This window comes from Microplitis demolitor, chromosome 9 (assembly GCF_026212275.2).
Source record: "Microplitis demolitor isolate Queensland-Clemson2020A chromosome 9, iyMicDemo2.1a, whole genome shotgun sequence".
In the NCBI taxonomy this organism is placed as follows: Eukaryota; Metazoa; Arthropoda; class Insecta; order Hymenoptera; family Braconidae; genus Microplitis; species Microplitis demolitor.
Window position 1 is genome coordinate 19,462,029 of NC_068553.1, and position 19,322 is coordinate 19,481,350.

Sequence of the window (19,322 nt, forward strand, 5' to 3'; positions counted from 1 at the left end):
TTACGTAATATATCTATAGATATACATGTATAAGGAAAGAAAGAAAAAAATAAAATTATTGAACGGGTCGTGTATTTGGTTGTATTAAACAAGGCCTTACCTTAAAAAATAAAATAATAGTCCTTTTAAACGATTAATTTAAAGCTATTTAAAGTACATAATTATCTTTGCTTATTTATCATTTATTCAAAATTAGGGAAACTTTTAAGTTGAGCTATATGAAATATAAAATTAGTCTTGACAAAATATAACCATTTAATTATAATAATAAACGTAGTACATATTGTATCGGTTGAATTATGAAGGCGTGAATGGAGTACATAAACTTGAATAAATTTTTGAGCTGCATTTATTCATTTAGACGTTTGGCGCCGTTTAACAAGAGGTCTTCCTGTACGCTTTTATTATTATATATCTGTATTCTTTTGTAAATATGCTTGTGTGTATATTCAATTTTTTTTTTTTTTTTTTTTTCAATACTACCAAAATATGGTATATAATAGTTTGTCTATATTTCTTTGTTAGAATGTAAATTACTTTTTTTTTTTATCTTATATCAGCTGCAAATAAATTAACATCCGGTTAATGAATAAAGTCAAATAAAGAATCGTATCTTTATAAATTATCGGTATTTAAAATTTAAAAAATAATATGACTTTTTTTTTTATGATTAATAAAAGATGAAGCGAATTATTTGTCATACTTTTTATTAGTTTTAAACGGATAGGCGTCAGCTACTAATTTATTTTATTAAATGTATGATCAAATAATAAATAATCATTGTGTACTTAGTAAAAAAAAAAAAAAAAAAAAAAAAAAAAAAAAAAAAAAAAAAGTTTTAAAAAATAGACTTTAATAAGAAAAAAAATGTATTTTGAGGCTTATTCATACTTGCACGCTATTATCCAAATAATTGGCATTGTGAGAGTTGGGAAACTTGAACATTGGCATTACTTCGGTAATAACAAACAAAATAAAATAGATTATATAAGTACCCAACTATTGAAGTTAGTTATTCATCTTTCCGTTGAGTCAAATGATAATAACTTGTTGAGTAACAAGCAAAAACAAGTACAACTAAAATTATTGACCCATAAATTGTATATTCAAAAAATTATTTCGTTGATAATTATGAATATACAGTTTTTTTTTTTTTACTTTTTTAAATGAAAAAAGGTTATAACAGCAGTAAAGTTTACGCGAGTATTTAAATGTTAACAAAGCTGTTGCTTCAGACGGTAACTAATTAATTTATCGCTCAATTGCATACAGTAAATACGGTAATTATATATGGGATATATATATATTTAAACGTGTGGCTTATGTTAATATTGTATTCTGCAGTAATTAAATGCTAACAGTGTCAGATGCTTAAAAACTTTTATTTAGATCTATCTGCACAATCACACACGTGTCTCTATTCAAATAATCCATTTTATTAAAAAATTATAAAATATTCAGCTGCTAATAGACCCAAGTATCCGTAATAATTTAGTATAAATAAAACGGGTGATTGAGTTTAAAACTAAACTACTAGCTCAAGTCCTTTTCATAAAAAACTTTAGTAAACAATTAACCAACGCAATGTTTGTTATCCCAAGTAAAATATAATAAAACTAATATATAATTTCGATTTGAAAATAAATTATTGAAAGTATTGCAATAAAATGAATAATGAAAATAATAGGAGTGTTTTCTAATTTAAAGATATTTGTAAAAGATATTATTGAGCCAATAGAATTTCCTCTGTTGGTTCTTTTAGGGTCGATTCTCCCCAATTCCCTGACTCGAGTCTAGATCTATGCAACAGAACGGTCTAAATTATAGTTGTAGAATCCTATTAGGATCCTGGTATCCTCCGATTGATATTATACATAAATGCAAGGGGAATTGTAGCTCGTAGCTGAAATCTCGACGTAATCAGTTAGACTGATGAATATATTTTATATATAAATGACATTTACGTCTATAATATATTTATAATACCTAAATATATGGACATGAATTCATAAATATACATGTATGTACATATATTAAATAGTTAATTAAATTTAGCTTAATAATATAATGACTTTTATAATAATATTTAATTAAAGTCATTGGTTATTACATTATAACAAAGATAATTATGGGATATATAAATGGTTTTCATAAGCTCGAATGATAATATTAATAATTATAATGATAATAATATAACGAGTAAGATGATAAATAAGCATACAAGATAATTGCGTTGAATAGAATATAATTTAGGGAAGTAAATGTGTAAGTGTCTTGTAGGCCACCGAGGGTTTGAACTTTCTGTTCAACAGGTAGTGGTGTATAGTATATATAGTTTATATAGTATATATGATATGTAGTATATAGCTCTACTACAAGTACACTCGTCCACAAGCTCGCTCGCCCTCAACTCACTCTTTATTATATTCATATCATGTAAATTTACTTTTCCCTATCATTCTATTATTATTTTTATTCAATCATATATATGTTGCTGATAAAAATAATTATCAATTTTATTATTTATTAATTTCCCATTAATATATACGATTTTTAAAATATTATAATTATTGAGAGGATAAAATTCAGGTATTATATAATTATAATTCAATCTATTAATCGATGAGCTTTAAAATTAGTCTTTTTCCCGCAATCATTGCATCAACCAGCCGGCAACCAACAACCGACAACCGACGCGTAAAGATTTTATCTATAAAGCGGTTTGCGCGTGGATTAATCTCCGATCCAGTCTTGAGAGAAAGAAAGAAAGGGATACTAGTATATAATATATACATAACTTGTATCGTGGAATCGATAGTCAAGATTCCATCGTCTTGATAATAAATGCTATGAGTTTTTTATTTCCTTTAATTATTTTAAAAATTCAGCTCGTAATTTAATTATATTGGCCTTATTTTTTTTATTACTAATGACTTGATCCACCCTTATATATTTAATATAGATCGCATGTCCAACTGTCAGAAAGCAAGTGATCCAATTATTAATCATCTTAAATGACAATAGAAAAATGATTTAGAAAAATCCGTCGAGGGCTTATATAATTGTACAACATATAGTGCAGTACAAGTTTCATTTATCATCAGATCATTCCGAAACAGAAAAAAAAAAAAAAAAAAAAAAAAAATGTATTTTGATAAGAGTAGAAAGATCATTAGTAAATTATTGATTGAAAATAAAGTAAATAATGAAATGAAGTAAAAAATAATTTTGATTAACGAAATGATTACGAACGCACGTTACGGGTTTGTGTGCGTATATATTTAAAGCTCCATTAGACTGCTAGGGATATTTGATGAATCGAGCAGACTCTGTTGATACAGATGAAGAAAATAAAAAAAGTTAAGCGATTGGTTGTACACTATGTTTGTATTTAGTATATAGATATATCTATAGGTAGATTCCCAACGATAATGATAGTAGTTATTTCTATTCAACTATTTGCTCTATTGAAATTTATTTATTTGTTGCTAAATTAGCAAACGATTGTCACTAAACTTTATAATAGAGAGAAAGCTGAGTATATATCTACATATATCTATAGTTGATAATTGAGAAGTGAAATCAACAGTCGAGTTAATCAATTGAAATTTCACTCGAGATAATTACTTTGAAAATTCAATTGTCGTATAAGTTACTTTATTAAATTTAATTCAGTTTTCCATTTGTCTGGCTAATTATTGATCTTCGTACTTTTTTTTTTTTTTATTTGTTTTAATTAACGCCATATAAACAAATCCACGGAATACTATCGTTTTTTGTTCCTTTTAGTTAAGAGAAAAATAGTTTTTTGGGTTTATGACGCCGCATCTGGACAGGGAGGATCCAGTTCATGTCTTTCTATGAGGAGTAGTCCGTAACTTTACTTCTGTTGGGAATAACTCTGCACAATACTAACGTTTTTTGTTCTTTATCAAGTTCTCTAATAGAAGAAACCCTAAAAAGTCCTGGGAAAAATTTATTTTTTCGTCCTATGAGTATTCGTTGGATGATGTAGAATAAAGGGGTAGCTACGTCTATGTATTCGGGTAATTTTGATCTGTAGATTTTGTTCTTTTGGGCAATACTTTTGGTGAATATATTGGGTCACCGATTTTTATGATGCTTTCTTGTAAAAAAAAATCTCAGATTCTTAAAAGATTCTCAAAAGAAGTGAGTAGATTTAGGCTTATGGCCATTCGTATACATTTTCATGAAATGTGGCCTGTAAATTTGCACTTGTTGGTTTTAGAGATTTTATCTATATTTTTTAAGCTATAATTAAATCGAGTCAGTGTTTTTAATAATGCTGTTATAAATTATAGGGATTCTTATTTGTAATTCAGTAAAATACATCGACGGGTAAAGTTCATCATCACATAACTTGTTATCATACGCCGATATCTCGATAACTTTGCTCATGTTGATAACAAAAATTCTACAGATTTATCGGCCGGACACGACTGATACCACCACTGATACTCTCGAAAACACGAGTTACCTTCTATTCGTTATCGAGATGGCGCCATCTTACTCTTATTCTCCGTTATTTTATAATTTTATTAATATTATTTCTAAAATATTTCTTTTATTACAATTATATCATTAATATAAAATTAAAATTGAATTATCTTTCAGTAATTATTTAAACAAATAATTTCTTTTTTTCCTTTTTTTTTTTTCATTTAGTTTGATAATTAATTATAGATTTAACAATTACTGTTTTTTCTCTTTTTGGTAATCAAGGAAGAAATCCAAGAAGAAAATAGTTTATTATATATAGATAATGATAAAAGATGTGTAACGTGACTTAGCAGTTAGTAAGGAAAAATATCTCAACTATTTGGTATCATTAGAGTTAGGGTGAGCGTGAAAATGAGAGACAGACAGACAGACAATCAGTGTTAAATTCGGTCGCGTTTATTTTCAAGCTATTAACATTTTTTTTTTTAATTTTTTTAATTATAATCATCATTATTATTATTTTGATTTACTCTAGTCAGATAAAATGGAGAAAAAATCGATTTTATTTTTATTATAAATAAAATAAAATCGGTCAGATATTTTTCAAGACATTAAACTCAATTATTGATAATAATAATAAGTTTAAATTTTTTATATCTTAATTGGGAAAAATGAATTTGAAATTTAATTTTTTTATATTGATTAAAACGAAAATATAAAAATCAAGGTGTTAAGAATTTAGAGCTTGACCTCCATCTCTTTTCAATTTATGGTGGCCAGTGACAAGCTGTCAGATTATAAAGTCACAATGACAGTCTCATATCGTTGGATATGTGAAAAGTTTTTTAAATATTATTTTTAGATATAAATCAAGAGGTAGAGAGAATATATATATACATATATATATATAAATACGTATATGGATTTTTTGCTCGCGCGTGAATTCAACGGACAGAAAATTAAATTTTGATGTTGCCTGGATTATGTTGTTGATCCTACAGATCAAGACTTTAAAGGGTTAAACCTTCGCCCTTACTGGGCACTAATTATTTTAAAATGTTATTACTCAGATTAATTTCACGCACAAATACGTGATAAGAATTTATTCATGAAGTACTTTTAAAGTTTACCCAAATTTTCCTCTCTAATTTACAATAAAACTTTAATGCTTTTAAATATTAAATCGATTATTTTATTTGGCATTGAGATAAAATCGATTTTCCGAATCCCAGACACCTAAATATTTTATGATAAAGAATAATTTATTATTCATCTCAAAGAATATTTAGATATAAGGACGTATGACCATACTTTGATTATATTAAGTTATATTTTTATCTTTGTAGTCATTTATAAAATTAATTATATTGATAAAAAAAAAATCAATATTTTTTTTTCCGGTAAATTTCTAGCAAAGTCTGATCGAGTTCTCAATTCTTTTATAAAATCATAAAAATACTTATTAGCATATAAATTGGCACCTGCCGAGTCACATAATTCTCCTTATCGTGTTATTACAACCACGATGATCCCCGTTCTTTGTCAAGATTATTTTCCATTAGTGGAAGTCGATCCAAATTTATACCGAGGAAAATAAAAAAAAAAAAAACATATGTTTATGTATAGAGATCTAGATATAGATATATATACATAATAATAACTTATGCATTGATATTCTATGCAGGCTGATCAATCGTTGAGAAAATCCGCACATATTACTATCACGTTCTACATTGTGATCTCCATTCTAAAAGTTTTATTCTTTTTTTATTCTAACCCTGAAAACATATCAAATATTATAGATATACAAGGGGCGAAACAAATTTTCATAGATTAACTAGTTTTTTCCAACGATATAATATCTAAATCCCATTCTAAGTTTTATCCATAAAAATTTTTTTTTTTTATAATATAATAAATATATTTATGACTGAAAGTTGTGTGGAAAAATAATTTTTACATTATAATGTAAACCATCAATATGAGCATTTTGTAAACTGATGATTGAATTTAAATATAAATAAAATAAAGCATATAAATAATTCATTTTAACAATAAATATCATTATCCAGCTTGTCACTTATACAGTTATTACCAAGTAAATTTTCACGGTACATACACCATATAATCCAGATTTAGTTGGTGATATCTGATCACGAATGAAATCAAGTCACGGATGAATTTACATTTGCTCGAGTATTTTCGATGTTCCACGATGGAAACTCGAAGAAACTTTTGGTGTAAAGTTAGATGGTCTGATGGTACCTCATGCCTGATATTCACAAACCAAGATGTTATATATATGTATATATGAATATATATATTGCAAGCTCAATTTATATTCAAGTCATTCGTTTTAGGATATCATAGTAGTAGTAGTAGTAGTAGTAGTAGTAGTAGTAGTAGTAGTAGTAGTAGTAGTAGTAGTAGTACGGAATTAACGTTATACCTGTTCGCAACAGCCAGAAACCCTTTAATTATTCAACCATTCCTTGATTCTATATATACATACTTTTTATTCAGTCTACATAACTATAAAAGTGAGACGAAAAAGAAATGAAAATATATAAGAAAAGAAAAAGGATGAATTTCCTTTGCATTTGTCCACTTGCGGTCTCTCTCTCAGTTTTACATTAAACATTAAATAATTTCCTGTATTATAATATTACTCAACATTGCTTGTTCTTTATATATATGTTGGTTGTCGATTTTAGTTCTGAGGATTTTGAGTTCATCGACATTTAGCTGTCAGATAATTTATCCATATACGAGTCCAAAAGCGGATAATGGTTTGAAACAGCCGACGGTGTGTCGATTAATTATTTCTACTGCATCAAGAAATCCGTCCCGTTATTTATATATAGATGTATAAATGGCATCAAGAACGAGAACGACGCGGAGGAGAAAAACGAATACGACAACGACAACGACAACGACGACGGATAAAAACGATCGATAGTTGATGAAGATGCACAACTAAACTTTAAGAGCTTAGGGTTGGTTCGTTGGTGTATTGTTTACTAAATGGGCCTAACAACAGATTTGTTTGAGCGTATAAAACATCCTGGAGTCTCATCCTCTGTCTATAACTTAAACTGTTGTACTCAGAGTCGTTCTAGTCGTTGTCATCGTTGTCATCGTTGTCACTCGATGAAAACTTAAATTTTCAGTATAATGTTTAGTTGTATAGAAGGTATACACGACAGTTGGTAGTTGGTACTTGGTACACGCAAGACAATAGGGGTGATATCGTTAAATCGCATCCTCAAAATGTCCATTGTTCTAAAAACCGACCGACCCTTATCTTTATTCTTATCCTTACCCTCACCAAACTCGCCGATTAATACGCACCGATTCATTTTTTTCTTTTCTTTTCTTTTCTTTTCATTTCATTTTTTTAAAATTTAATCAATTTAATGCAAAGATTATTCGACTCTACAGAGAATAAATTATTTGTAATAATATATATTTTAAATGGTATATACAATAAAATAAAAATACATTGTTTATTTAAAACGATTTAACTTTTAAGTGTGCAAATAGAGATCACTTGAAAAATAAAAAAATAAAAGTTTAGCGAGTTTTAGGTTGAAATAGTGTCGTAACTCAGCAAGAGGCTAAAGTGTGTTTACGACATTTACTTTTACTGTCGTTTCAAACTCAAGTTACGCAATAACATACACCGAAAATACCTGGGTAGAGAAAAAAATAATTTCAATAATAAATAGAGACGAAGAAGAAGAAGAAGAAGAAGAAGAAGAATAAAATAAAAATTCATACATCTCACGTAGTATTGCATAGATTAAAGTTTGAATATTTTGTTCTTTAACGCATGTATAGACGGTGGTGAAAGCACACGGGAAATCATTGGGATTCCCTGACGTAAAACACGTGGCATTGGTAAGAGAGGATAAAAGAGAATGAAAAAGGGTATAGGATAAATAAGAAAGAGAACGTCTGAAAGTGGAAATGACGGTAAGACGAGGGTGGAAAATAGTATAAAAGCCACTAGCTTCTCACATCACACTCACCACTATACACCATTACACCATCACACTATCCTCATACTCAACACCTTTTTAGTTCTATAGAGTTTAGATGTGGAGAATATCACAGCATCACAGCATCATACCACTACAAATATATACAAATACATACAATGATGATACACACCATGATATCTTTGCGATTTTAGTGAAACACCCTGGGATCAGACGCACATTCCAAAAGATCCAATCCCATGGCTCAACGAGTTTGCTCGTCGTCATACTGCAGATACGAGAATACGATAGTACCATAATACCATGCACCAAATAACTGCCTCTCAACCAAAACGCCCTGCTACTAGAATTCTCTCTCTCTCTATATATATATATATATCCACACAACATAGTAGAGCCGTGACTTTCGATATTACGAACAAGCTAGTCGCGGGTTTGAGCTTTACTCTCAACTGCTTTGCCTCACTTTGGAATTTACGTTAGGCTTTTATCATCATCAACTTCCTCGGATATTACTTGAAGCTTTATAATCCTCAACACCTTGCTGCCGAGTTGTTGCTTCAGATATATATTAGACAATGCCAACCAAAACTTTTCCATGTTGTTATATATACTATACAAGCTTCGTATTCTTTGAAACTTTAATTAATTTATTTTAAGTGGAGTTTTATTACTACGATTTCTTTAATTACCTCCTTTTGTTATAAATACTCGGGTGTTTATTAAATTAATTTTATTTTTAAAAATCTAATAACCAGAAGATATAAAAAATATATAAATTATTTTATTTGGTGACTCACGAGAATATATCAAGATACTGGTAAAAGTTATTTTAACGACCCACCTAAATACGACGATATATGTATGAGTAATAACGAAAAATAAAATAAGATGATAAGAGAAGAGGATCTATTTGGTGGTATGTGCAAGTAATATAGTCTGCTGCTATTGCCACTACTGGGGTAAGGAAAGTGCTCTCTAAGATTTCACGAGCATTTTAACTTTAATATCAACGATAAGAACTTATAAAATTACCTATATTATAAATCATAACCTTCTATATTAATCTCCTCGTAAAATTAATCAGTTTAATTAATCGTTAAAAGTATAAAAAAGATAACTTTTTATAGTTTATCTTTTTGTTGGGTTACTGGAGCATAAGATGCACTTTGACGGCAGTTAATAATACGACTCTCTGATAAGCATCGCGGATTTAGTTATTTATTCTTCTTTCTAGTTTTTTTTTTACTATCATATATATATATATATATATATATATATATATGTATGTAGGGAAGAGACAGTGAAGTAAAGAGAGTTACGGTGTCATAAAACACCGGCCCATTATTCTCAACCGTAAAATTCGAGGCTGTTGAGGCTGGTGAGGCTGGCTCAACTTTTAGTAGCTTAGGCCCGTATGGGGTCAATTCCCCTTCGGTCGTTATCCATTTTACTAGCCTTAAATGTCCTCTCTTGAAAACTTAACTTCTCAAATAGAACTAAGCCCCTCGAGCGATTTGTGGCTCCCTCTGTCTTTTTCTCACGAGTACTTTCCACGCCCAATTCACATTTTATTTAACCGGCCTCACCGGCCTATACCTTATTATAGTTTATCTAATGCTTTTGTAACTTTGAATGATAAATATTTCAATACTATCCTTATCAATGTATATTTTAAGTGGGGTAGAAAATTTTTTTTATTCCAAACGTATGGAAAAATTTGAAATTAAATACTCGTACAATTTCATAAAAAAAAAAAAAAAAAGAAAAAATAATTAATACTCATAATGAAATTAAAAAAAAAAAAAAGTTTTTTTTTTTACAGTCTCACGTCTCAAGTTAATGGTGAAACGTCAAAAGTTATCGACAAACCAATGACATAGTTTTAATCTCAACTCCCATTAAATTTTTTTTCATATTTTTTTAATAACTTCCGGCGAAAAAATTTTTTAACGACTCGTTAAATCTACTCGTTTAATTCTACGTTCGAAAAATAGAAACAAGGAAGAAAAAAAACTAGACATCGACTAAAAAAATGAAATAAAATAAAAAAAAAAAAATGTTGGGTAGTTTGTATCGTGACAAGCATTTAGAATCGCGTATAAAGGCACTAAAGGAGCTAAAACAGAAAACACTAAGAGAAAAAAGTAAAATAACACAAGAAAAGATTTCCGATAGTCGAGCGAAAACGAAACGGAACGACTACTTTTATCCTCGTATGTACTTAGTTACGCGTCTACATATATATGTCCAAAGTATGTATAGCGTGAGAATTTGACCGAGTAGGGTGATGTCGATACGTTTGAGGGTGAGAAAAAAAAAGAAACAAAAAAAAAGTGTCCCCTTAGTAGAATTTTATTTGATTTTTCTTTTTTATTCTTGTGGATAATTCCAACGAAATGGCCGCTTAGTATGATATACGTATCACTTAGTAGGTAGGACGATAATGAAAAGATTTTCCGAAGCTTTATGGCTTTTGCGTTCACTTACACTATACAGGGATACATTTTTCGTACACATTTTTTATCATTTTTTTTCATTCACATCTTTTATTTCTTTTACTTGTAATAGCACTTCCGTAGTATCGTAGACACTAACTCTCAAATGCGTGTGTGTGTGTATATGTCAAGATTTTTTTGTTGTTGCATTTTCTCTTTGTTGTCTCTTGTTATACGTATGAGTATCTCACTTCAAAGTACGTCATATAAAATTTCTGGCTTTGTTACCCACTGCCTCATTATCGCTTCTACAGTCAATAACAATAAAGACAAAAAAATAATAATAAATGTGACAAGTTCTCTTGATTCTTTAGTTTAAAAAAAAAAAAAAAAAAAAAAAAAACAAATACTAGTGTATTTTATTTTTTATTTATTATTTATGCCACTTTACATTTAATTTATGAGCTTAAAATAATAATCGTAATGATTAACAAAAATTATTTTATAAAGTTTTTTTTTTTTTTTATTTGCAAGACCATAAATTATTTATAATATGTGCTGAGAATATATAACTGTGTGTATCTCTATATAGACAGATATATTTTGTGTGTTGAGGTTATTTTATCTGAAAATTATTCTATTTATCGTATTGCATATGTTATGAACTTTAAAGTTGGTGAAATAAATCGAGCGTAGTGGCACACGAGTAACCCGATGAAAATAAAATAGAAAAGCTTATGCAGTGCGACAAGTGAATGCGGCAAAAGGTCGTGGTATTTATATATGTATATAGAGGGAGGTTTAAGATTTTCTCGGTGAATGAGTTTTGCTTTTACGAATTTAAAACTCAATACATACAACCCAGAATGATAAATTATATTTTTATGCTTCATTATTTTATAATCTAATGGAATAACAAACTATTTTTATCCATTCAATTCAAAATATCACGACTTTATACACTTTATACATATTTATTTTTTCAACTGAAAATATTATAAACATAAACATATTATCTTTCTTGGTACATATTATGCGAAAAAGTTATGAATTAAGTCAGTAAATATTTAAAAGCTGAAAAATTTTTCTAAAAAAAAAATTTGGCATATTCCCAAGGCAGCAGTTAATTTTTCTACTTATATGTATGTATATGTTTTATACGTTGTCTACTTTAGTTTCATATTTAGTTCTTTTACACTCTTTCTTTTGTGTCTATGAATCCTCATAAGGTACCCGAGGTACCCTGGGTAGTGACGTAGTGAGGGCAGCTTTTAGCATTACTTTCAAACGAAACTCGTACACTAAAGTACTTTACTAGCTGAATGAAAAACAAAAAACAAAAAAAAAAAAACCCATACTTGCTTTATGTCCATTACTTTCTTTGGTTATGTTTTTTTTTTTTTTTTTTTTTTTTTGTAAAAAAAGTTGTTCCTTATATCAGCGATCTGATAAACCGTAATTCCAATTTGTTACAAATTATACTTTAGCTCTCAAGTCTTAATTTTAAATCTCAATTCTTTTTATTTTTTTTATTTTTTTTTTGTAAAATATGAGCGAACATCGTGTAACCAGCCGTTTAAACGGATTTGCTATTACATACCATCTGTATAATCAAGCTTTCATAGAAAGGTAAAGTGGTTCAATAAACTTAACGTCAAGACCAAGCAAATAAACTCGTCAATTTATTTTTCCGTTTTATTTTATTTTTAAATCGGTGGTATTCCCGTTTCTAATAAGAGAATACCTTTGAAACCACATTTCAAAGAATTATTTGCTTTTATAATAAAAAAAAGCTTCCTGTTCGTTAACATTATAAACTTTCGCCATGATTAATTACATATTGCAAAAAGTTGTTATATTAGTTTTAGGGGAAAAAAAAAAAAAATAACATATCGATCACTTGCTAATTGAGTTTAATTGTAAATTTAATTAATTGTAGTTTTTTCTATTTATTTTGGTACCTTAGTTGAAACCACGACTGTCGAATTGTAAACATATATTACTTGGCGATCACTTTAATTGTCTATTGTATAAAAATCTAAAATAGTCTGAGTATATAAATAGCAAATTGCAACAAGACTAATGTTACATAGAGAATGATAAATGTTGACATTCAGATTTTTAACTGATACAAAAGTTAAAGCTAAGACGTTTTATATTCTGTCGACATACACTTATTATATATTAAAGTCCTTCGTCATGCTGCCGAGATCGAAAGTCTAGAGAGGAAAAAAAAAAAAGTTAAAAAAAAGAGTAGAAAAAAAAAATAAGGGGTTTTTGGACGAGGGTTGGATGGAGATCAGAATATTGGAACGATAAGTGAGGAAGCAGGCAATCTGCTCACGGGAATGAACTGAGGTACCGTCGGAAATCGGTTTAATGAACGGAGGTTATCCGTTTCGAGAGATCGAGTCGCGAGTAGTAAAAAAGATAAAGAAAGAGATTGAAATTCCGCGAAGGAGAACAAAGAGGGCGGTTTTACTTGCCATAATAATGAAAAAAACAAAAAAAAAAAAAAAAAAAAAAAAAAAAATGGATTTAACGAGTGTTTACGAGTACGTCGTCAATTCCGATGTCGTAATCAGTTCATTAAACCTTTTATTATACTTTCCGTAAGTTGTGAAAAAAATGGATATGACAATTTTATTTCTTTTTCATTTATTAACAGCTTCCGAAAAATAATTTAAAAAATTTATACCTTCATTACAAAAATGATATAAATATTTTATCTAAGTGTGTAACTGAAATACGACTTAGTTGTTTTTAAATTCATTAAAAAAAAAAAATTAGATTTGACACGGCATGTCAGAAAACGTGACAAACATGGAATGGAGTTGCGACTAAAAATAAAATAAACATATGTTATATACATTTGACACTTAGTTACTTAATAAAAATAAGTTAATATTCCCTTATTAACACACAACACTAACTAAATACAGGGAATGCGAGTTGTGAGCTGTGAACTGTGAGCTGTGAGCTGTGATCTAATCTTTACCCCTAAAACTAGCAACTCCAAATATAGACTAATTTGGACAAGCATCCGAGACGTCTCGTGGGAGCCATGAGGCAACGGCTCGAAGCCTCTTCACTCCTCACTCTTCACTACTATGTCGACATTTACCATAGTATTTCTATTCATTTATCCAACCAGTTAGTCACAAAGGTCACTGGGGATATTATGTCATTTTTAATTTTTTTTTTCTTACTGTATTTATTTCGACAATTAAATAATATAGAAGAATTATAATATAAATAATTGATTGAATGAGAGAATAAAATTTTTATAAACATGAAAATATTAGTGGTTACGGTTGCATATTTAAAATAGACATAGATCAAGGATCGCGATGGCCTTGTCGACATTAGAAAGGGGTAATAAATATTACTGTTGTTTGTTATATATACATATGTTTATAAATGTACACTGTGAGCTCTGCAGTAGGACAACAATATACAGAATACAGAATAGTGAATACGGAATATATAATACAAGTATAGCATTGTAAGTTCGTGACTTAATCAACGAAGCGGATAGAATGAAACTGGGTGCGTGTTTGGTTGGGCTCTGCGTCTTCACATTGAGTTACGGGCTTGGCAATGCACACCGAAAAACGATTTCTACTATTAGGATACATTTTTTTTTTTTGTTGTCGTTGGCTTTTAAAATGATGAAAAAGCGAGGAAATAAATTTACAATAATCGTTATTTCAATTTCGATAACTATAGAGATATTTTTTTTTTTTCTATCAATTTTTGATAAAAAATTTTTACTATTCCATTTTTTTTTTATCAATAATAGTAAAAAAAAAAAAAAAAAAGGCTATAAAATACAGGGACATTTAAACATTTTAACTGATGCAGGATTCTTGAAATAAAGCATTAAATATCGTCTATATTCGATGCAGCATTTTATCTTTCATACTCTGCCGATATGAAAATTGACATAGGTATACTTACATACTCTCTTTTATTTCTTTCTATATGTGTATATGTATATATATTGACAGGTAAAGGAGAAGAAATAAGAGCGAACCGCAAGTGTAATACAGCAAGATTCGGTTCGAATGTGACGGGTTTACTTGGTAGAGTACAAAGAACTCAAAGCACGTTTCGTCCATTTTCCTGTTCATCTCTTCTTTTGTTGCCATCACAACATTTGGATTTTATATTTTTATTTTTCTCAACTTCTTTTACTACATTGTTTTTGTTTTTCTATGCCCGCTCAACTCTTTCAGCTTGTCAGTTTTCCATTCTTACAGCTCGAGTACTTTAAAAAACCATTACGTCTTTTATTGTTTCGATAAGCATTTGATCGCACTGTCAACTTGCATTCATGCAGCATTACATTTTTTTTATATTCTTATTTATTTATTGATTTTATATAAGTAGATATCTGTCAATTATTATTAGTGATAAGTTTATGCCACTTTTTTATAATCAAGTAAAAGATGAAAAGAAAAAGAAGAAAAAAAATGAAAAGACGAGGTTGTTGAAATAAATGATTTAACGTTAAATTAAGTTAGAAATGTCTGAAAAAGTTTAACAAAGTTATTAGGTCAAATGAGTAGTACCGGGTATTATGGTTCATTGACGCTGCAACCAAAAACTTTATCTTCTTCGTCTTCTGTTGCGTACCTTCTTCTTCATCTCAGTTCCCAGTGTGGCTTCCGCTTCGATAAACTTTTGTTTTTATCTATAGAAATCGTTCTTCTGTAAATTATCGTCTTCACAGTCAGCCATCTTTATGCCCTATTCTTTCTTTCTATTGTCATCTTTTTTTTTTTATTTTTTTTATTTTGTTTTTTCGGATGACATACAATCCCTCGTTATTTATTTTCCTAATAGAAGAGGTTTTTGATAAAATAAAATAAAAGAGTTCTGAAGGGTTTGATCGTTTGCGTGACTCAGCTTTTTTTTAAATTTTCTTGTACATTTTTCAGTAACTTTTGGTAGAACTTTACCATGTAATAATAATAAAAATCTTAATTCATTAATTTTACTAATATCAAAAAATTACCAACGACAATGACAAATGTATAACTTTTAAAAAATCTTGTTTACGTATTTCGTTTCTATAAGATAAACAGACATGCTACATATATACATGATATACATAATAAAGTTATAAAATATGACAGTGACAAGTTGTCACCATAATAACATTGAATCCAAAATGTGTGTGTATCTTACATCCTTACATCTAACTATAGTATATAATAAAGCAATCGAGTGCATATTTATGGTGTACAAACACGTAAAAACGATTCAAAGGCGTCTTGTACTATTCACTTTTGTCACGAAATTTCCCTTTTTATAACGTGATAACTTGGAATATAACTTTACAAAATGCCTTTTTTTACAACTAAAATATCTAATAATAATAATAATAATAAATAAATAAAGCCGTTGGCTTGCAATGCAAGATTCATGGATCACCGAATTCATTTTTATTATTAATTAGTAATTTATTCACTGACACGTGTCTAAAAATGTTTGTAATATGACAAGATAATTAAAATTATTTAGTGTTGATGAAAAAAGTCTTCTAGTGTGTCGGTATGTTGGAATGTCGGTATGACTCTTTGATATACGATTTGTGACAGCAAGGATTTAAAGATGACAAGAGAGAAGAAATTACTTGTATGTATATATTTATATACAGAGTGAGTATTTGAGTATTTGAGTATCTAAGGGGGACTTAACTGTCTCTCAATTTCATGACACAATCCGTAAATAAGTCTCGCGTACACAAGCGGTTTACCCTTGATGATAACAGCGCAGATGAGAGAAATGAAGGGTCTATGGAGGTGAAGGAAATGAAGGAGATGAAGGAGATGAAGGAGTAGAGGTATAGAAGGTGCAGGGAGTGCAGGGCATCCAGGGCATCCAGGGTAAGAGTCAAAGAAAATGGTGGATACTTGAGAGGAAGGAAGACTGTGGGGATAGCTCAAGTTAATTGAATTATAGGAATTACGGCACTGGTGATTCGCGAAGGGTGCTGAAGATTAATGAAACGATTTTACTAACGAGCTAAATCTACATTATATTGACGTGACGAAATAAATTCGTCATGTTTTTAGTGTGGCTTTATATTTTTTACATAATTATTAATGTCAAAAATTTAATATAATGAGTTAATTTTTTTTGAGTAAACAATTATCAAATAAATAAAGTAAATGCTATCACGTTAGATTGTGGTGATAGAAAGGATAGAGAGGGTTTATAGTAGTAGTAAATTTGTAAAAGTCGTTGGTTTGTGAGATTTATCGTGAGTCATTTGAGCTGTTGCAGATTAGACCTTGAGACTGACTACTTCTACATGACTTTTTTTATTTTTATTTTTATTTTTTTACTGTGTGTAAATCGGAAAGACAGTCAGGGGATTTGAAAAGCTTGACTACGACAAAGACGACAACGACCTACGACCAACTACAACTACAACTACAACAACTACTACTACTACTACTACTACTACTACTACAAGGAATATACACAAGTATAATACCGACTAGTATTTTATACTATAGGTGACTTGGGTGTTGTTGTGCTCTTGAGCTCTCGGGGTAAAAGTCTCCTTCTGGTTGTAGTGTACTCTGGACAAAAACAAAAGTGAATTACGAGACACAGACATGCGTTGTTCACCCTCTCCACTCTCCACTCTCTATCCTACCCTTAACTTTTACCCTCTCTTCAGTTGTTCGTTCCTCGTCCCGTCCCATTCAAAAGATAATTCCAACGATACATTTAAATTTTCTACTATTATCTCCAACGCTTTTACCCTCTCTTCACTTTTACGGTTAACGACTAAGTACTGATTTCCATTAGCTAATTATTATTTTCACAAAATCAAATTATTCATGTATCACCTAACATTTGTTACATCTATATATTATAATTATCACTATTATTATTATTAACTCAATTACCATCAGTAAATTAAATCAATTTTGTTAATTAATAATTTTACTAATAATTCAATAAATAATATATTTTTTAAATAAAATTTCAATTTCGTACATTATAATTTATTTATTACTTATATTATACTTTATACTGCAGGATTAAAAATGAAAGCAGTTTTTCTTTGATCCTTTTGACGCACACTACAGATTTTAGCGTCTCTCTTTTAGCATCGCGTGAGCCAACTATGGAATACCATTCCCTTTTCATTTTTTTTTAATTCTTCATTTACACATTAATTAGTGCCTCAGCAGCAACATTCAATTTTCATGAGTAAAATTACCGAGATGGATGTTCTGAAAGCCAATTTTTTTTTTTTATTTTATTTTTTATAATCATGTGACCTAAATACACATCACGAATTTTTATTTCACTCCATTAATTATGCTGAAATCATTTCTTTCTTTTTTTCTTATTTCTACTTTTCATTCAATTTAATAGGATAGTTTTTTTTTTTTTTTGTTTTGTTATTTTTTTAATTATGATCTTTTTAAATAATACTGAATTAATATCTACATTTTAAATAAATTTTATAAAATTTTGACCGATTTAACTTAAATACTCAAAAGTTTATTCCTTCTACTAAAATATTAATTAAATACAAATATTTAAAACAAAATGTATCTTACAAACATAAATAATAACTCAAATATTAATTTTCATAATATCTTGTACTTTATACGCTTTCAGTTTAAATTTTATTTTTCATAAAAAATTAATATAAAGTAAAAAAATGATAAAAAGTTTAATTCTGACATTATAAGACAAATTTTCAGTATTAAACCTTTTTACCGGAAAAAGTAATTTCGTAATTATTGAAGATCCGTGATCAAAAAGGCGTACGAATAGACAAGAAGGAGGTTGGGAAGTTCAGAGGTTTAGAGGTTCAGAGGTTCAGAGGTTCAGAGGTAAATGTACAAGTAGATGGTAAAGGTAGAAAGGTAGAAAGCAGTTGAGGAAGTTGTAGATATTGGGAGCAAAAGACTGAGGACGACTTTACTCAGTAAAACTAAAAGGGTGACTTTACGTTACTACCCAACCTAGTAGCTAAGTAGCCAACGTAATGGCCTCTTCTCTCAGCGATCTTAAAAAATATAAAATAAATAAAACAAAAAAAAAAAAAAAAAAAAAAAAACTATGTTCTATAGCTTAAGTATTAGGTTCGAAGGGCGAATCGCGCTGGAATTTCAGTTATCCCCATTGGATTGTCTTTCTTTATATATATATTTATATTTTTTTTTTTTTTTTTAGAGGGTAAATCTTTAGGTTAAGGTTTTGTAGCAAAGTATGCGAGACAGTTTCGTTTCTCTTCTCTATTGCCTAAAAAATAGTATAAGACCAGGGAAGAAAAGCTTTCTCTCTACTCAAGATTCGAGATTCTGGATGCCTCGTAATCTTATTTGCAATACATTTTCTCAACCGGGAATCTCCGATTTCAGTATCGCCATTTCTCTCGCGT

General features: G+C 29.0%; 1 protein-coding gene across 3 annotated transcripts in view; it reads left to right on the forward strand.

The window, feature by feature from the left end:
- The window catches only part of LOC103575984 (uncharacterized), a 120,420-nt gene that overhangs the window by 42,100 nt on the left and 58,998 nt on the right, over nucleotides 1-19,322 (forward strand). The gene's annotated exons all lie outside the window — the stretch shown is intronic.